Source organism: Cupressus sempervirens, chromosome 11 (assembly GCF_028749045.1).
Source record: "Cupressus sempervirens isolate cs-2001-9-10 chromosome 11, ASM2874904v1, whole genome shotgun sequence".
In the NCBI taxonomy this organism is placed as follows: domain Eukaryota; kingdom Viridiplantae; phylum Streptophyta; class Pinopsida; order Cupressales; family Cupressaceae; genus Cupressus; species Cupressus sempervirens.
Window position 1 is genome coordinate 502,221,951 of NC_143128.1, and position 16,107 is coordinate 502,238,057.

The following is a 16,107-nucleotide window of genomic DNA, read 5'->3' on the forward strand; positions in this document are numbered from 1 at the left end:
AACTAAAGTCAACCTTTTTTGGGGTTTTTTTTTTTTTTTTAATTGTCATATAAATAATTTTTCATTTTTTTCATTTTTCAATCAAAATAGCTCAGATAAAATGCACTTCAATTAGGAAAGGAAAACATTTTCAACTAGTTAATTTTCAAATTTTGTAAGAAGAATTTGTGACATGGGCAATAAAAGTAAAAAATCAAGTATGCACAAAAAAAAAACTGATGAATAAGAAGATGGAAATCATCAAAAAACTTTTGTGGGATACTACATGAGGCAAGATACACGTGCAATCCTTTATCTAATACATTTGTAATTTATAGTGTACAATTGTATTCTATAACTTTTTGTATATAGTCAGGATTAGGGTTTATCCAATTAGGAAAATTGTAAATATTAAATTATAGTTACTATTAGCTTACGATTAAGGGTTTATTCAATTATGAATATTTAGGATTAGGATTTATTAAATTATGGTTTTAAAAATTATGAATATTTAGAAATGGGGTTCATTAAATTATGATTTATTAAATTATGAATACTTAGGATGTAGTCGACCAGGACAACTTATCAAGGTTGGAGAAGGTTCATCCCAAGCTCAAATAGGTACATGTGTATCTCTCACAAGTACAATCTCTCTCTAGATTTCTAGGTCTAGGAAAACTTTATATATTTAATTTTTAATTTTAGAGAAATTTTCCCAAGTACAAACTTGCTTGATTTTATTTGTTATATCGTGTGTGTAGTAATCAATGATGAAAATGTTGGATAGGAGAAAATTGAAGATGAACCAATGGATATTGAAGAAGGATCTTTTGTCACAAAATCTTGCACCCTTGTCCAATTTTTTTACCTAAGGACAACCTTTTGAAACATGGAAACAACCCGCAAGCTATGGGACTTGAACTATGAGGTTGAGTCTCCAGAGAAGGTTAGCTTCCTCTGCTATCAAGATGCACTAAAACTACACTTGAAGAGAAAAGGGAGAAGGAATACATGAAAGTAACTACCTATTCTATTCTAAAGTGGTGTTGCACCAAAATAGGATTTTCAATCCTACCTTTTCCCATATATACACAATTAACCAGTTATAACCTCAAAGAATACAAATCAAAACATTTCTTACTCTAACAACCACATGCAGATTAGACAACAAAAGAATTCTATAGGAAGAAAATTCACTTAATATCATTCAAATGTCAAAATAGATACAATCATGAAAACTGTAGAATATAGACAAGAACATTAACCAAAGGAAAAGAAGTCTTCAACAGTGTGTTAACAGCTGAAAGAGATACAACAAAGGATTACAATGGCTCAAAGGCAAAGGGAATTTACAATGTGCATGCAAAACATGCCAAGGAAAATAGAGAAGAATTGACTAGCCGAGAAGTTATAGAAAATGTGCTTTTATAGCTTAAGCATAACTAGATATTTCTAACAAAAACACTTCACAACCACTACATCCAACCACTATTGCAAATTTGGAAAATATCTAATCATGGTATAAAACTGGATACTAGAAATTCACTTGTCCACCAAACAAAGATCTGAGAGGTCATGAATGGCGGTCATTAACTTCTGACTGAATAGATGGATCAACCGGTAGTGATGGAGTGTTCCTTTGCATTTATCAAACCTGGGGAATGATGAAAGTGGTTGTAGGAGATTAAAAATATTAGATCCATCATCAAAAAGGTTCTTTCTCTATCATAAGTATGCCAAATCAATTGTGTTATTGGTCAACTAGTGTCAAACCATCAAGCCTTGTCATGTGGACGAAACATCCTTTATCATTCTACCACTATGCCAACATTCAACCTTATATCTTGTGTTGGACCGACCATGATCACAGGTTTGCCACCATTTTTCTTCATTAATAGTTATTTCTTGTGAAATCATGACCAATTGGTTATTGTTGCTTCGCAGCCTACCCTTGACATCTTTCATTAATCATCGTGACCTTGCGAAGATTGAGATCCTAACCACATTCGCACCATTGCCACTTTGACCTGAAGTTCACCTTCTAACCTTGTGACCAAGCAAATCAAAAGAATTGCTTGATTGCAACTCTAACCATAGCTTCCTTCTTAACATGTTTTGATAGTGCAATGGACATAGATTTAAGAGATCTAATGGTGTGAAATGCATCCTTGAAAAATTGGAGATTTTTCCCTTACCGCACTGTTGCAACTTAAACCACAGTATGCCAAACTCACCCTGCGACAAGAAAAAAACAAGGCATTCACCCTTTCGGGACCCTAATTTTGGTCAAGTCAACTAACTCTGTGATGATGCAAATACAAAGTAATCACGCCTTCACTACTTGAACTCTAGTTAGCACTTAACCCATCGTGACTATGTGAATCGCATGGTCGCAACTTGAAATGTTTCAAAGGCATACATGAAATAAGGCCATGAGACTTAGGATTAAAGACATGGCCAAAGTTTAAAATAGATCCTTGTGTAACATTTGATCATTTGAATATTTTGAAAAAGTATGACCGTTAGATGGCTTAACATTTTGAAATCAATTTTTCGGTGGGAAGGCATTTTGGTTAACATTTCTAGCAGCTCATAAGGGATGCAAGCCTACTTGGCATAAGACTGATGACCACTAAAAATTTATTGGACTATAGAGTCTCTAAATTTGAGAACATATTCATGTCATCACCTCCATCACATCCTAAGCTATAAACAAACCTTTCTATCTCTGCAACTCTGCAAAACTAGAACCAAAACTCTCTGCAACAAAAAAATATGAATGTTCCTATGCACTTATTGGAAAATAGGAAAGAATAGGAAGCAACATAACTAACTATATACTTGAATATTTATTCCTATTAGAAATAGGACTTGAGATATATTCCATTGATTGGAATAGGCAAGATTTCACCATTAGGCCTGTTGAACTAGAAAGCATTGGCTTGCTTGCAACTGATGATTACACAGGGACTACTCCATAGTGCATCAAATTTTGAATGTCTTCCTACCTTCACTTTGTTTGCATCCCACTTAAGCATAAGATCACCCTCTCTAAAAATTCTAAACTTAGCCTTCTCATCAAATTTTTTCTTCACTTGTTGATCATGTGTTTCCAAGGTTTGTATTGCTTGATGTCTCTTCTCTTCCAGCTCCATTAGTTCTTTGATTACTTTCAATAGTCCTCTTGATGATTTTGAACAAATTCTTATTGGAGGACTCATCCAAGCCATTACCTTCGGAGTAGTAATTAGAAGAAGTGCTCAGGTAAATGCCATGATAAATTGCCCATGCACAAATCTAAGCTCCTTCAAATGATTTTGCATATTCTGAAATTATGGCCAAACCTTGTGACGAGTCCATCTCAGAATTTAACAACTAAATTCTTGGTATCATATTTTAATGCAATTTCCTCTGTCCACATGGTAAAGTAATTTGTATCAGCTAGAATCTACTTGTGACTAGAGCTAGAAGGTGGATTGATGGGGCCAATAAAATCTAATCCCCATTGAGTAAAAGTTTGATCCACTTGAATGGGATGCAAAGAAAAGGTCATGAGTCTTTGCTTACCTAAAATGAAGGCACATTTTTCACACTTCCTCAAATGTCTATGATAATCATGGAACAAGGATGGCTAGTAATAACAAACCCTCATGATCATTGTTGTTGTCCTTTCCAAAAAGTGGCCACCATTAGGACCATCATGAAGCTCTTTAATCATTCTCTTTGCTTAGTCTACATCAATACATATTAGCAAAGCTCCATTGAAGTCCTTCCTAAAAAGAACATTGTCAACTATAGCATAGGGGATTGATTGCAATCTAAACTATCTCCTTTTAGCCTTATCCAACCCTTGAGGATATCCATTTCTATCTAATAAGGTCTTCATGTCAACTCCTTAGATTTTTATTTTTTACCTCTTGTTGTTCTACCAAAACCAAGGCAACTTCTTCATCAGGTTCATGAGATGAGATCATCTACTTGCACAACCCTTTCCCTCCTACTAGTTTGGTAACTTGGATGTCCACATCATACTCCATCACCTTAGTGATCCAACCTGCTCTTTTCCCATTGATATCCTTGCTCAATAAGAAATATTTAACACTTGCATGAGGAACCAATAAGTGGATCTTATTGTGGGATAGAAGGTGCTTGGACTTCTTCAAAGCTCTTTTGACCACAAGGGCTTGCTTCTCCACAGTTTTACTTATCTTCATACTCCTTTAGCCCTTCACTAAAGAAAACAATAGGACATTCTTCATTCTTATCATTCAATTGAGTCAAAATAGCAAAAATACTTGATTCACTACCCAAGGTGTAAAGGATGAAATCCTTCTCAAAATCCAGATTGATAAGAGTAGGGGTTGAAGCTATGGCTACTTTGATCTCTTCAAAACTTTATTTTCCTTCTTTGGTCCATGAAAATACTATATTCTTCTTAAGCATAGTTGTAAGATGTTTCACCATGGTAGCTAAATTAGGAATAAATCTCCTCACAAAATTTATTCTACCAAGAAAATTTTCCAGACCCTTCTTGTGGTTAGGAAAAGAGAGAAAGCATGGCCTTGGTTCTTTCTAGATCAATAGTCAAAACATCCTTGGATACAATGTGTCTTAACAAATTCCATTTGATTAGTAGCAAAGACACACTTGCTTGGATTGAAAGATACTCCATACTTTCAACATTATATGAATACTTGTCTAAGATGGTCAAAATGATCTGGTACATTTTTTGAATATACTATGATATCATCTAGGTAGACCAATACAACCCTTTCAATCATGTTCTTGAAGGAAATCTCCATTTCCTTTTGAAACTTGGCACCTGCATTTGTTAGTCTAAAAGGCATTTTACTATAGGCATAGGTATCTCATTTGGTAGTGAAAGCAATCTTATATCTATCAACCTCTTTGACTAACACTTGATTGTAACCAGAGAGTCCATCAAGGAAATAAAACCTCTCTGAACCACTAACCTTGGACAATATTTGTTCCATGGAAGGGAGGTGATGATGATCCTTAAGGGAGGCTTGGTTAAGATCCCCGAAATCTACACATAGTCTGATTTCCCCACTCTTTTTCCTAACATGGACAAGGTTTTCTACCCAAGAGAAATGCTTAATAGGGAAAATGATATTGGCCTCAATTAATTTGGATAACTCTTTGCACATTAATGGCTCAATCTTGGGATTTATTGGTCTTTGCCTTTGCCCAGCAGGTTTGACATTATCAACTAGATCTATGGTATGTTGAAACAAACTAGGGTCAAAACCATTTAAATCATCATATGTCCAAGAAAATACATCATTAAATTCTTGAAATAGATGAAAAAAAATTCTTTCTCAATTTCAAAACATACCTTCTCCATGTTTAGTGTCCTTTCATCAGCAACTGCAACTAGCATATGATCATCTTTGCTTGTAGCAAGATTCATGCCTCTATCTTTTTCTTGATCATTAGGATTGAAGACACTCTCTAAGGTGATAAGACCCTTAGGAAAATTATTGGAGTTGAGGTTGATGATTTGATCACCATACTAGTCATGAAATCTTGACTAATTTCTATCTAAGAACTCTGCTTCATTCTGCAAGAAACTTACAATTTGTGCATCAGATTCAAAGATTTTCCAATTGATATCATTATCAGTGATAACAGGTCTAACCACCACTTTAATCTTCTACTTTTTGTTCATCTTCAAGGCTCCTTGGCACATCATAAGGTGCACCCACTGGTGCAAGTCTGTTAGCATGTCTATTTCCTATTCTAGGGATGCACTGAAAATTTCAAGAAAATCCCCTACTCTATGTTTATAAGACTTGAGAAAACTATTCTTGGTGATATTTTGATTTCTCACCTGATTAACCACCAGCTCATTATCTCCATATACACTTAAGACTTGGATTCCTTTTTTGAGCAAGTAGGAGACCTTGAATCAATGCCTCATACTTGGCCACATTATTTGTACAACTAAATTGAAGCCTAAATGAGAAGCAGTACCTTTCTAGTGCACAAGAAACCAACATCACACCTGCCCCTGATCCATTTTTTTCTTGATCCATCAAAATACATTCTCCATGTCCCACTTGTGTCTTCTTTGTTCTTTGTTAGGTTAGGGATGAGAGCATCCTTCTCTGATATACAATAAGTACCAAGGCATGTCTCCAAGGTTTTTTATATAGGATCAAACTAATATGCATTAGCCCATTCATCTAAGAGAAAATCAAGTATCTCTGCTAGATAAGTGGTAGGCTCGTTTGCTCTATAATTTTCATCTATCTCTAGGATAGTGCACTTCATATTGATGAGATTAGGAGTGTAGGGCCCAATATGATGGAGGGCTAATGGTTCTACTTTGATTGAATCATTGGTTCCATACCTTGTTCTAAAAAACATATATGACCAATCGGAGGATATGTACCACCTATTTGAGCAGTGAAATCTCTTGAAAGACAAATGGAAAGTGTAGTTTAACCTCAACAATTGATATATCTTGAATTACAGTACAACCAAGGCATGCATATAGGGCCATTTCAACATTCCAAAGGATTCCTATTGTTTTGACATTACTACCATCTAATAGAAATACATCCCTAACAATGGGTTCATATTTCATTTCTAAGGTATCAGCAACACACTTGGCATTATTGAACTACTAGCTCCTGAATGAATCATGCAATTGTGGATTAGCTTATCTCCTATAATCAGAGAAAAATAAAATGGAGGAGGTCTAATATTTTTACTTGTTTCTACCTCCTTTGATGGTTGTACCAAAATTACAACATTCTCCATGCTAGGTGGCTGATCCTTTGATTCAATGCTCTCTAATTCCTATTGTAGTAGCTTCTTTTGTGATGGTATAGTAGCAACAACATCCCACATAGAAATATTCATATTTTACCTTTTCATCTACTCTACCACACTCAATGATGCACTAGGTTCTTTGATAGGAAACTTGGGAGCTTCATGTGTAGGAAGTTGAGATGGGACAACCTGAGGTTCATTCACATCTCTTCTACTATCATTTTTTCTTTGCTTTCGAGGAGCATTAGTAAGCATCTTAGCATTGTATTATTGCTCCACTGATTGTATGCAAGATGTTGCACTTGATGTTGAAGCATGATTGGGAAGGAGAGGAGTAACATCTTCAACATCTCTTCTCTTGCTCCTAGTATTGTAAGCACATGAATCCTAGTTTACATTACCATGCTCTTCCATCTGATGGTTCATGAAAGAACAACCACCTTGCTAAAAAGTATCAATAGGTTTATTAGCATTATGTTGGTGGGAAACTTCTCTCTCTAGTATAGTTAAATCGAAGTAAGATTCTTCCTTTTGACACATGCAATATCCACATGAGTAGTTATAGAAAGGGTAGAAATATTGATCTTGGGCAAGATTGTTATGAGGGACTAATGCCCTATTTAGGTTGGTGTTTGTAGTCTAGGTGTGGTTGATATGTCTATTCTAATTGAAGGAGTTGTCGATAGGTCTATTCTAATTTTAGGAAACATGACTCTAGTTCAGAGGTCTTTTATGATTGGGACCTTGATACTAGAGTTGGGAAGGTTTATTATTTTGAGCTTGTTGCCTATTCATAGTCACCAATTGCCCATTTTTTTGCACTACTGCATTGTTGTCCTCCATCTTATTTTCATGATCCTGCATCCTCCTATCCACATTTTGCATCAATGTTTACATCATAGCCTCAATCCTATCAACTCCATTAGAGGATGTGGAGGTTATTGGGACCACTAAAAGAGGCCAGCTTGCAAAGGAAGTATGAATAGGAGCTACAGTAGGATGATGATTGGGCATGTCAGGGAAGAAAGACATTGGAGGCCTTGGAGCTAACTTCCCTCCTTATATCAAGATATTTTTTGCTCTTATGAAAACCTCATAAGCATTCGATAGAGTGTCTCCTCCCATAGATTGTAGAGTGGTAGCAATAGCACTATTGAAGGCCCTGAGGTAATAGAAGAATGCATTACCAGGAGAAGGCTTCACTATAGTAGATATTTTTTCCCATGTCTTTTGAAATCTATAATTAAAATCAATCATACATTCATGGGGTGCCCTCTTCATAGTTGTCAGCTACTCTAAAAGTGATAGGTGATCACTTTTGTCTTCAAAATTCTTTCATAGGGCGGCTCCTAACCCATCCCAAAAAGCAATAAATTTATGAGGCAAACCTCTATCCCGTTGCAGCACTTTCCCCTTCAAAGATGAAGCCAAAATCCTAATAAAAACATCATCCTTAGATATTTCATGTATATTACAAACATTTACAACTTCTTGGATGTGTTATAAGGGGGAGATGGAGGTTTCACCAGCAAACTCAAGGAGGCTTTTAAGAGTTTATACATGTATGTCATTTCTTTGGGCTAACAAGAGAAGACTTCCACCGTTAAAGGTGGCAAAAGAATGAGCTCTAGCCATGTAAGAAAGTGATCTATTGATATGAGTAGATGGTATTCTAGGGTGAGATCTAACAATAGGAGGAGTGGAGATGGATCTTACAGGGGTATGTGTTACTATCGCACTCCTAATAGGTGATAGAGATACCCTAGCCATTCTTCTTGGATTAGAAAATGAAAGCTCCTAGTATTGGAACTTACCTCTGGAAGATGCCCTTATTTCAGCTTTGGGTATGAATCATGACAACTTGGTCTGGAAACTAGATATGAAATGGAATAGAGTAGCCAAGTGCTTGGATATGAGCCTCTCGAAAGCTTGAAAATACTAAGAGCAACACTATCTCCTCAATACATATTGGAACTTTTCTTCTTTGACACCAGTGAACTTGAAATCTTCTATATATAGTACCACCAAGCATGTCAAAAAATGTTCTCACAAAATCTTGCACCCTTGTCCAAAATTTTTACCTAAGGACAACTTTGTGAAACATGGAAACAACCTCAAAGATGTGGGACTTGAACTATGAGGTTGAGTCTCTAGAGAAGGTTGACTTCCTAAACTATCAAGATGTACTCAAACTACACTTGAAGAGTAAAGGGAGAATGAATACATGAAAGTAACTACCTAATCTATTCTAAGGAGGTGATGCACCAAAATAGTGTGTCCAATCCTACCTCTGCTCATATATGCACAATTAACCAATTATAACCTCAAAGAATACAAATCTAGACCTTGCTTGCTCTAACAACCACATACAAATTAGACAACAAAAGAATTTATAGGAAGAAAATTCACTCAATATCATTCAAATGTCAGAGTAGATACAATCATGCAAATTGTAGAATATAGACAAGAACATTAACCAAAGGCAAAGAAGTCTTGCACAATGTGTTAATGGATGAAAGAGATATAGTAGAGGATTACAATGGCTCAGAGGCAAAGGGAATTTACAATGCACATGCAAAACATGCCAAGGAAAATAGAGAAGAATTGACTAGCTGAGAAGTTACAAAATTTTTGCTTTTATAGCTTAAGCATAACTAGATATTTCTGACAAAAACACTTCACAACCAATACATCCAACCACTATTGTAAATCTGGAAAATATCTAATTGTGGTACAAAAGTGGATGCTGGAAATTCACTTGTCTACCAAACAAAGCTCTGAGAGGTCAAGAACAGTGGTCATTAACTTCTAACTGAATAGATGGATCAACTAGTGGTGATGGAGTGTTCTTTTGCATTTATCATACTTGGGGAACAATAAAAGTAGCTGCAGGAGATCGAAAAGATTGGATACATCATCAAAGAGTTGATTCCTCTATCATATATGCACCAAATTAGTTGTGTTATTGGTCAATTGGATTCAAACCATCAAGCCCTACCACATGGACCAAACATCTTTTCTCATTCTACCACTCTACTAGCATTTGACCTTATATCTTGTATTGGACCACCCATGATCACAACTTTGCCACCATCTTTCTTCATTAATAGTTCTTTCTTGCAAAACTATGACCAATTGGTTATCCCTGCTTCGTAGCCTTCCCTTGACATCTTTCATTAACCGTCGTGATCTTTTGAAGATTGAGATCCTGACCACATTTGCACCATCTCCACTTTGACCAGAAGTTCACCTTCTAACCTTGTAACCAAGTGAATCAAAGAAATCACTTGATTACAACTCTAGCCATAGCTTCCTTCTTAACATTTTGTGATTAGAACTTGCCATAGATTTGAAAGATCTAATGGTGCAAAATACATCCTTGAAACAATAAATATTTTTCCCTTACTACACTGTCGCGACTTAAACCATAGTATGCCAAACTCATCCTGTGGCCAGGCAAAACCAACACAATCACCCTGTCGGGACCCTAACTTTGGTTGAGCTAACTAACTCTATGATGATGTGAACACAAAGCAATCATGACTTCACCACTTGAACTCTAGTTAGCACTTAACCCACTGTGATTGTACAAATTGCATGGTCACAACTTGAAATATTTTAAAGGCATACATGAAATAAGGTTGCGAGACTTAGGATAAAAGACATGGCCAAAGTTTAAAATAGATCCTTGTGTAACATTTGATCATTTGAATATTTTGAAAAAGTATAACTGTTAGATGGCTCAACATTTTGAAATCAATTTTCTGGTGGGAAGGCATTTTGGTTAATAGTATCACTACAAGGTCAAACAAGTATGTTCATCAAGATCTTTAGTTCAAATTAAAAATTAAAAAATTATAACATTTGAAGATGTTTTTGAAGTATTAGATAGCAACCAAAAGAAAGGAGAGTTGACCCCAAAGTACAAAAAGGGCTGACCAAAAACAACCAGAGGTTACGACTCACCTATCTAATATTTGAAGATGTTGCCTAATTTAGATAAAATTGTATAATATTTCAAGTTATGTATTTATGTATATATATGTCCCCTAAAAAGATTGTATCTTAAGAACTTTTTTTAAAATTTCTTTCAACCCGAGATCAAACAATAAATGAGAATGTTAATCTAGCTCAAAGATTGATGAGAAAAATTATTCATAGAAACATAGATCATTTAATTGAAATGGATGTCGAAAAATTAAGAGGGTGTGCTAGTTAGCCTCTACATAGTATGAAGAGGAAATTGAATAAAAAGTCTAAGAAAATAATTGCACAATTTGAGAATCTTGATAGAGTAGAGAAAACTCAACTATTATCAATTTCACTTTTTAAAGATGAATTAAAAGAGCCATTGAAACTATTGGGGATAGATAAAAGTATAAAAAAGAGGAAGACTTCTAAACTAAAAAAAGATATTGTTGAAAGTGTTAATGAAGGATTACATTCCATTGGGAAAAAACTAGATCTACAGATAAATCCAAAGCATGAAGAGTGATACTGTCATCTATTTTAAATAAGAAAATATACCAAAAAGATAGATCTCTTCACTATCATCTCATATTGGGTATAGTCAAAAGACGGTATTACATTATCTAAAAAGGAGAAATAATTTGGCTGATAATACATTAGAAGGAAATTGGGTGCTAATGTGTAGAGCTCCTCAATCTGATAGGACTGGGGAAATAGTTAAGAACTTAGTTATTCAATTTTGGATTGATAATACTCGTCCTCCACCAAATAGAAGAGATATCATCAAGCATAGGATTGGGCCTAAGGAATATATTCAACATGTAAAACATTGGTTGGAAGTCACACAACATGAATTGTATCTCTCATTTTGTAATTTAAATCCTTCACAAAGATTGTACAAACAATGTTTGAAAGATTAAAGCCATATTTTGTGAAGATAAATAAATCTTTTGAAACATGTTGTTGTCGATATCATGTTGAATTTTATTTGTACTATCAAGGGTTCTAAAATATGATAGAAGAAAGTGGTGGTTCTCAAAATCCTTTTCATAAATGAATGAGCCAATTCACAACATCGATCTTATGTGAGAAACTAGATGATCACACAATAGGTGAAATAGATTTCATAAGAGCAACTTGTGAAACATGTGGTAACCTGACTAAATTTCCTTTGAGAGATGAAGATACTGATATGATGAGGATGTTTTAATGTAAGAGATATGAGTACATAATTTTTTTTAAAAAAATTGGAAAAGAATCAACAAGGTTGGAATATGTAAAGGATGAGATACCTGCAGGAGAATTTATGTCAATTTTTTGTAAATTGATTCAACCATATATTCGTCATGCTTTTTTTTCTAAGTGGCAAGCATAACAATTTCAAACACTAAGAGAAACTTTCCCACTCGGAACAATTTTATCTATTGTTGACTTTGCAGAGAATTACTCTTTTGTTTCTCAAAAATAACTTCAACTTGAACACTACTTTAGAGAGTAGGTTACTATTGTGGTCCAGGTGTCTTATCAACATGCACAAATCAACTTGGATGGTGTGGAAAGTACAAATCAATCACGATTCATTAAAAAATATTATCACTTTTACATTCATGATGATAAAGAGCACGACACACATTTTGTGGAACACTATTTTAAGACATTTTTTGAATATTTGAAAAACAAAGGCATAAAAATAGAAAAATATTTTGAATGGTCAGATGGATGTGCAATACAATTTAAATCAGCTAGAACATTTTATTCATTATGTAGATATCATCGACACCTTAACATACCACACATTTAGAGTATTTTCAAGAGTGGACATGGAAAGGGTGAGCATGATGGTGTAGGAGCTTGTACCAAACGTGCTTTAAGAAAGTACCAAATGGACTAAAAAGGATATCACATTAACAATGTTCATGATGTAGTTGAGGGGTGCAAAACACATTTTACAATGCCACCAAATAGAGATAACATGTCATCACAAGTGGATCAAGTCATACCATTTAGACTATTTTGGGAGGTATCAAGTATAGATTAATTTGAATATTTAAATTGAATTTAGAGTTATATTTAATATGTTAGGTGATAACTATTATACATGTAACATTTAACTTAAATTTTTAATGTATGTATGGACCTTAGATTCAAGATTTCATAGAAGATCAATGCATGCATGCAAGAGGGTAGAGAAGACACGATCTTTTTATTCAGACATGAGTACAAATAGTAATGTGTGGTCATTATATACTAGATAATACTCATGTTTTTTTCGTGGTTGCATTGATCAAGCTATGGTGGTTGCATTAATCAAGAATGTGGATATGTGGGTGAATGGACTTTGGTGCCACTAGATGTCATTAATATGAATGATTCTGAGGGTGAAAACGATGATGGTATTCCATTGATTTCTAGTGATTATGGCCATATTTTAGGATTGATTAGAGTTGGTATCCATGTATTTACATGTATTTGTTTCATATTATTTTGGTTAATTTAATAAGTTAGGTGATAACTATTATACTCATGTACATGGAATTTATACATATACTTTGTGTAGGAAATGTTTTTGCATTCATGTTAGAATCTCAAAATGTAAAAGGTGTTAGCTATTATTTATTGCATTGCACCATGGAAAGAGAGAAGCTAACAAAGACTAAAATAACAGATGGAATTATGTTTCCCACTAGTCAGTATAGTTGAAGCAAGTTTGCATCCATTTTTTTTATGAATTCAAATTTATTGACTTATTTGATTGATGTACATATACATGGATATACGTACATATATTTAGTAAGAACAATTAGTCTATATGATATTTTTTAAATGTGTATGCAGGTTTTGTTGTTGTATAGGGAACATATTTGAAGCTAAAAAGAGTACTAAAAAATGGGATTTTCATTTCTGATTATCAACCTAACAACAAGGTTTATCAGTATAATAACCATGTTATTGGCACTAATCTAACTCTTCATCCAGTCAAAGGACTTGGAATACATAAGTAGAAGCTTGATATTGATGATCACAAGAAAATATTAAATGCTATCCAACAACGAGTTGAACCACTTGATACGAGATAGAAACTTGTAATTTGAAACAATTCAAACAATTTGAAATTTGAGATTTCATTCAACAATTTAAATTTTGGTTGAACAATTTGACACAATTTGAAATTTGATTGAACAATTTGAAATCAGGACTTGTAACTAATTATTGAACTTTTACTCTTTCATTTAACTTTTACTCTTTTATTAGAACCCGTGTCTTAAAGAGAACAAATTAGAACATTGGGCTTAAGGGGATGAAATTTGGACATGTGTAGATTAAAGGGATGAACTATATATATTTACTCTTTAGGAATTATGTAACCAATTAGGTTTTAAACTTGTACAAATTAGGACATAAATTATATGTATTTAACGTAAATTAAATCAAACATGTATTTAAGTCATGTGTACATTATTCAAATTAACATACGTAACTAATTTTAGAATATGTATTTTAAGAGGAACAAATTAGAACATTGGGCTTAAGGGGATGAAATTAGGACATGTAGATTAAAGGGACAAACTATATATTTATTGTTTAGTAATTATATAACTAATTAGGTCTGAAACTTATTCATATTAGGACATAAATTACTTTTCCAAATTCTAGGACATAAATGAAATTAGATAAAACATGTATTTAACTTAAATTAAATCAAACATGTATTTAATTGAAGGAAAAAATTAGAATCTATATTTCGCAAGGAACAATTTATGAAATATGTCTAATGAATCATTTATAATGAAACATTTGTGAAACATGTCTAATGAAACATTTATGAAATAAACCCTCTTGTATATGCATGTGTACATGTCTAATATAACTAATTAGGGTATATATGTAACTAATTAAGTCTGAAACTTGTTCATGTACTCTAAGACTCACATAAATTGTATGTTATATCTAAATATCTAAAGTACTTGTCCAAATTCTAGGACATAAATGAAATGTCTCTAGAATGAATATATGTATCAATCATCAAATGTATAAGAACTATAACATAAAATCTATGTGTCAAACATCAAACAAATTAAAAAAATAGACAATCTATCCATATCTCATCTAAGATAATATCAAATATAAATAGCATGCATGTATACATCTGTATCTATCAAATCAAATATAAATAACATGCATAAAAAGTGTCTATGTGATCTGTGAATGTCTCTCTAAATGAAATAAAATCAAATAATCTATAAATAAAAACTATAGATCGTCAGGTGTAGGAGTCTCATCATGACGTCTTCTTATAATGTGGTATGAAGACTGACTATCAGGATGCTCTGAAGGATGTGTTTAGCCCTATATATTAAAGAGAAAGTGAAATATCAATGTACATAGTTATGTATTAAATTAAATATAATGATATATATATATATATATATATATATATATATATATATATATATATATATATATATATATATATGCATGTGTACATGTGTCTAATGAAGCATTTAAAACTCCCTTGCCAATTACTGACATCATCCAATGAGTCTTGATGACGTACATGATCTGGCATCAAAGGTGGAGTAACAAGAGGCATGTTGGACCCCTACAATGTACATGTATGTGCAACAAATCAAATTTAAAAATGTATAATTACGCTTGGTATGTGCATACACATTTAAATTATTAGCTCGACAATTAAAATTTTAATGAACGAAAAAAATAAGATTTACCTATGTAGATGTTGGCATCTGATAATACTCGGACTGCCTAGCATCAATCGTGTCCACCAATATTTCCATATTTTGTTGGGCCTCATCTAGCCCTATCTCTACATCTACACTGGCATGACTAGTGACGGGTACACATCCTAATAATGATGATTCAAGTGGACTGCCCAAATGAGATGGCATAGAAGTAGAATCATCACGTGTCAACAAATTCATCCATCATGTGGTCGACAAGCTAAAGTCAACATCATCAAAGCTCATATTTGAACAGTCTCTACTATGTGTATCTCCCCCTACTGCAAAAGAGTGGTTACTAGGTGGATCATGATGTGCACTACCACCATGACCACTACTTGAGTGATGAGAGGAATGTAGTTGAGGATGCGACCTAATACTACCCACACGAGATTAAACATCTGATATGGGTATGCCAAGATGCTTTGATATGAATCTATATGAATCGACTAGATCCTCAATTAGACCAGGCATAGTATCTCATGCCAACACTCTTGTGAGACCCTCTAAGCTATCCAGTGAAGGGATGCCTGTTGCACTGTATAAGTCTACTGAAGATGAATCACTAGGCCATGATCTAGAACACTGACAAGACATCAAATACTAGCCAACCTCATCACTT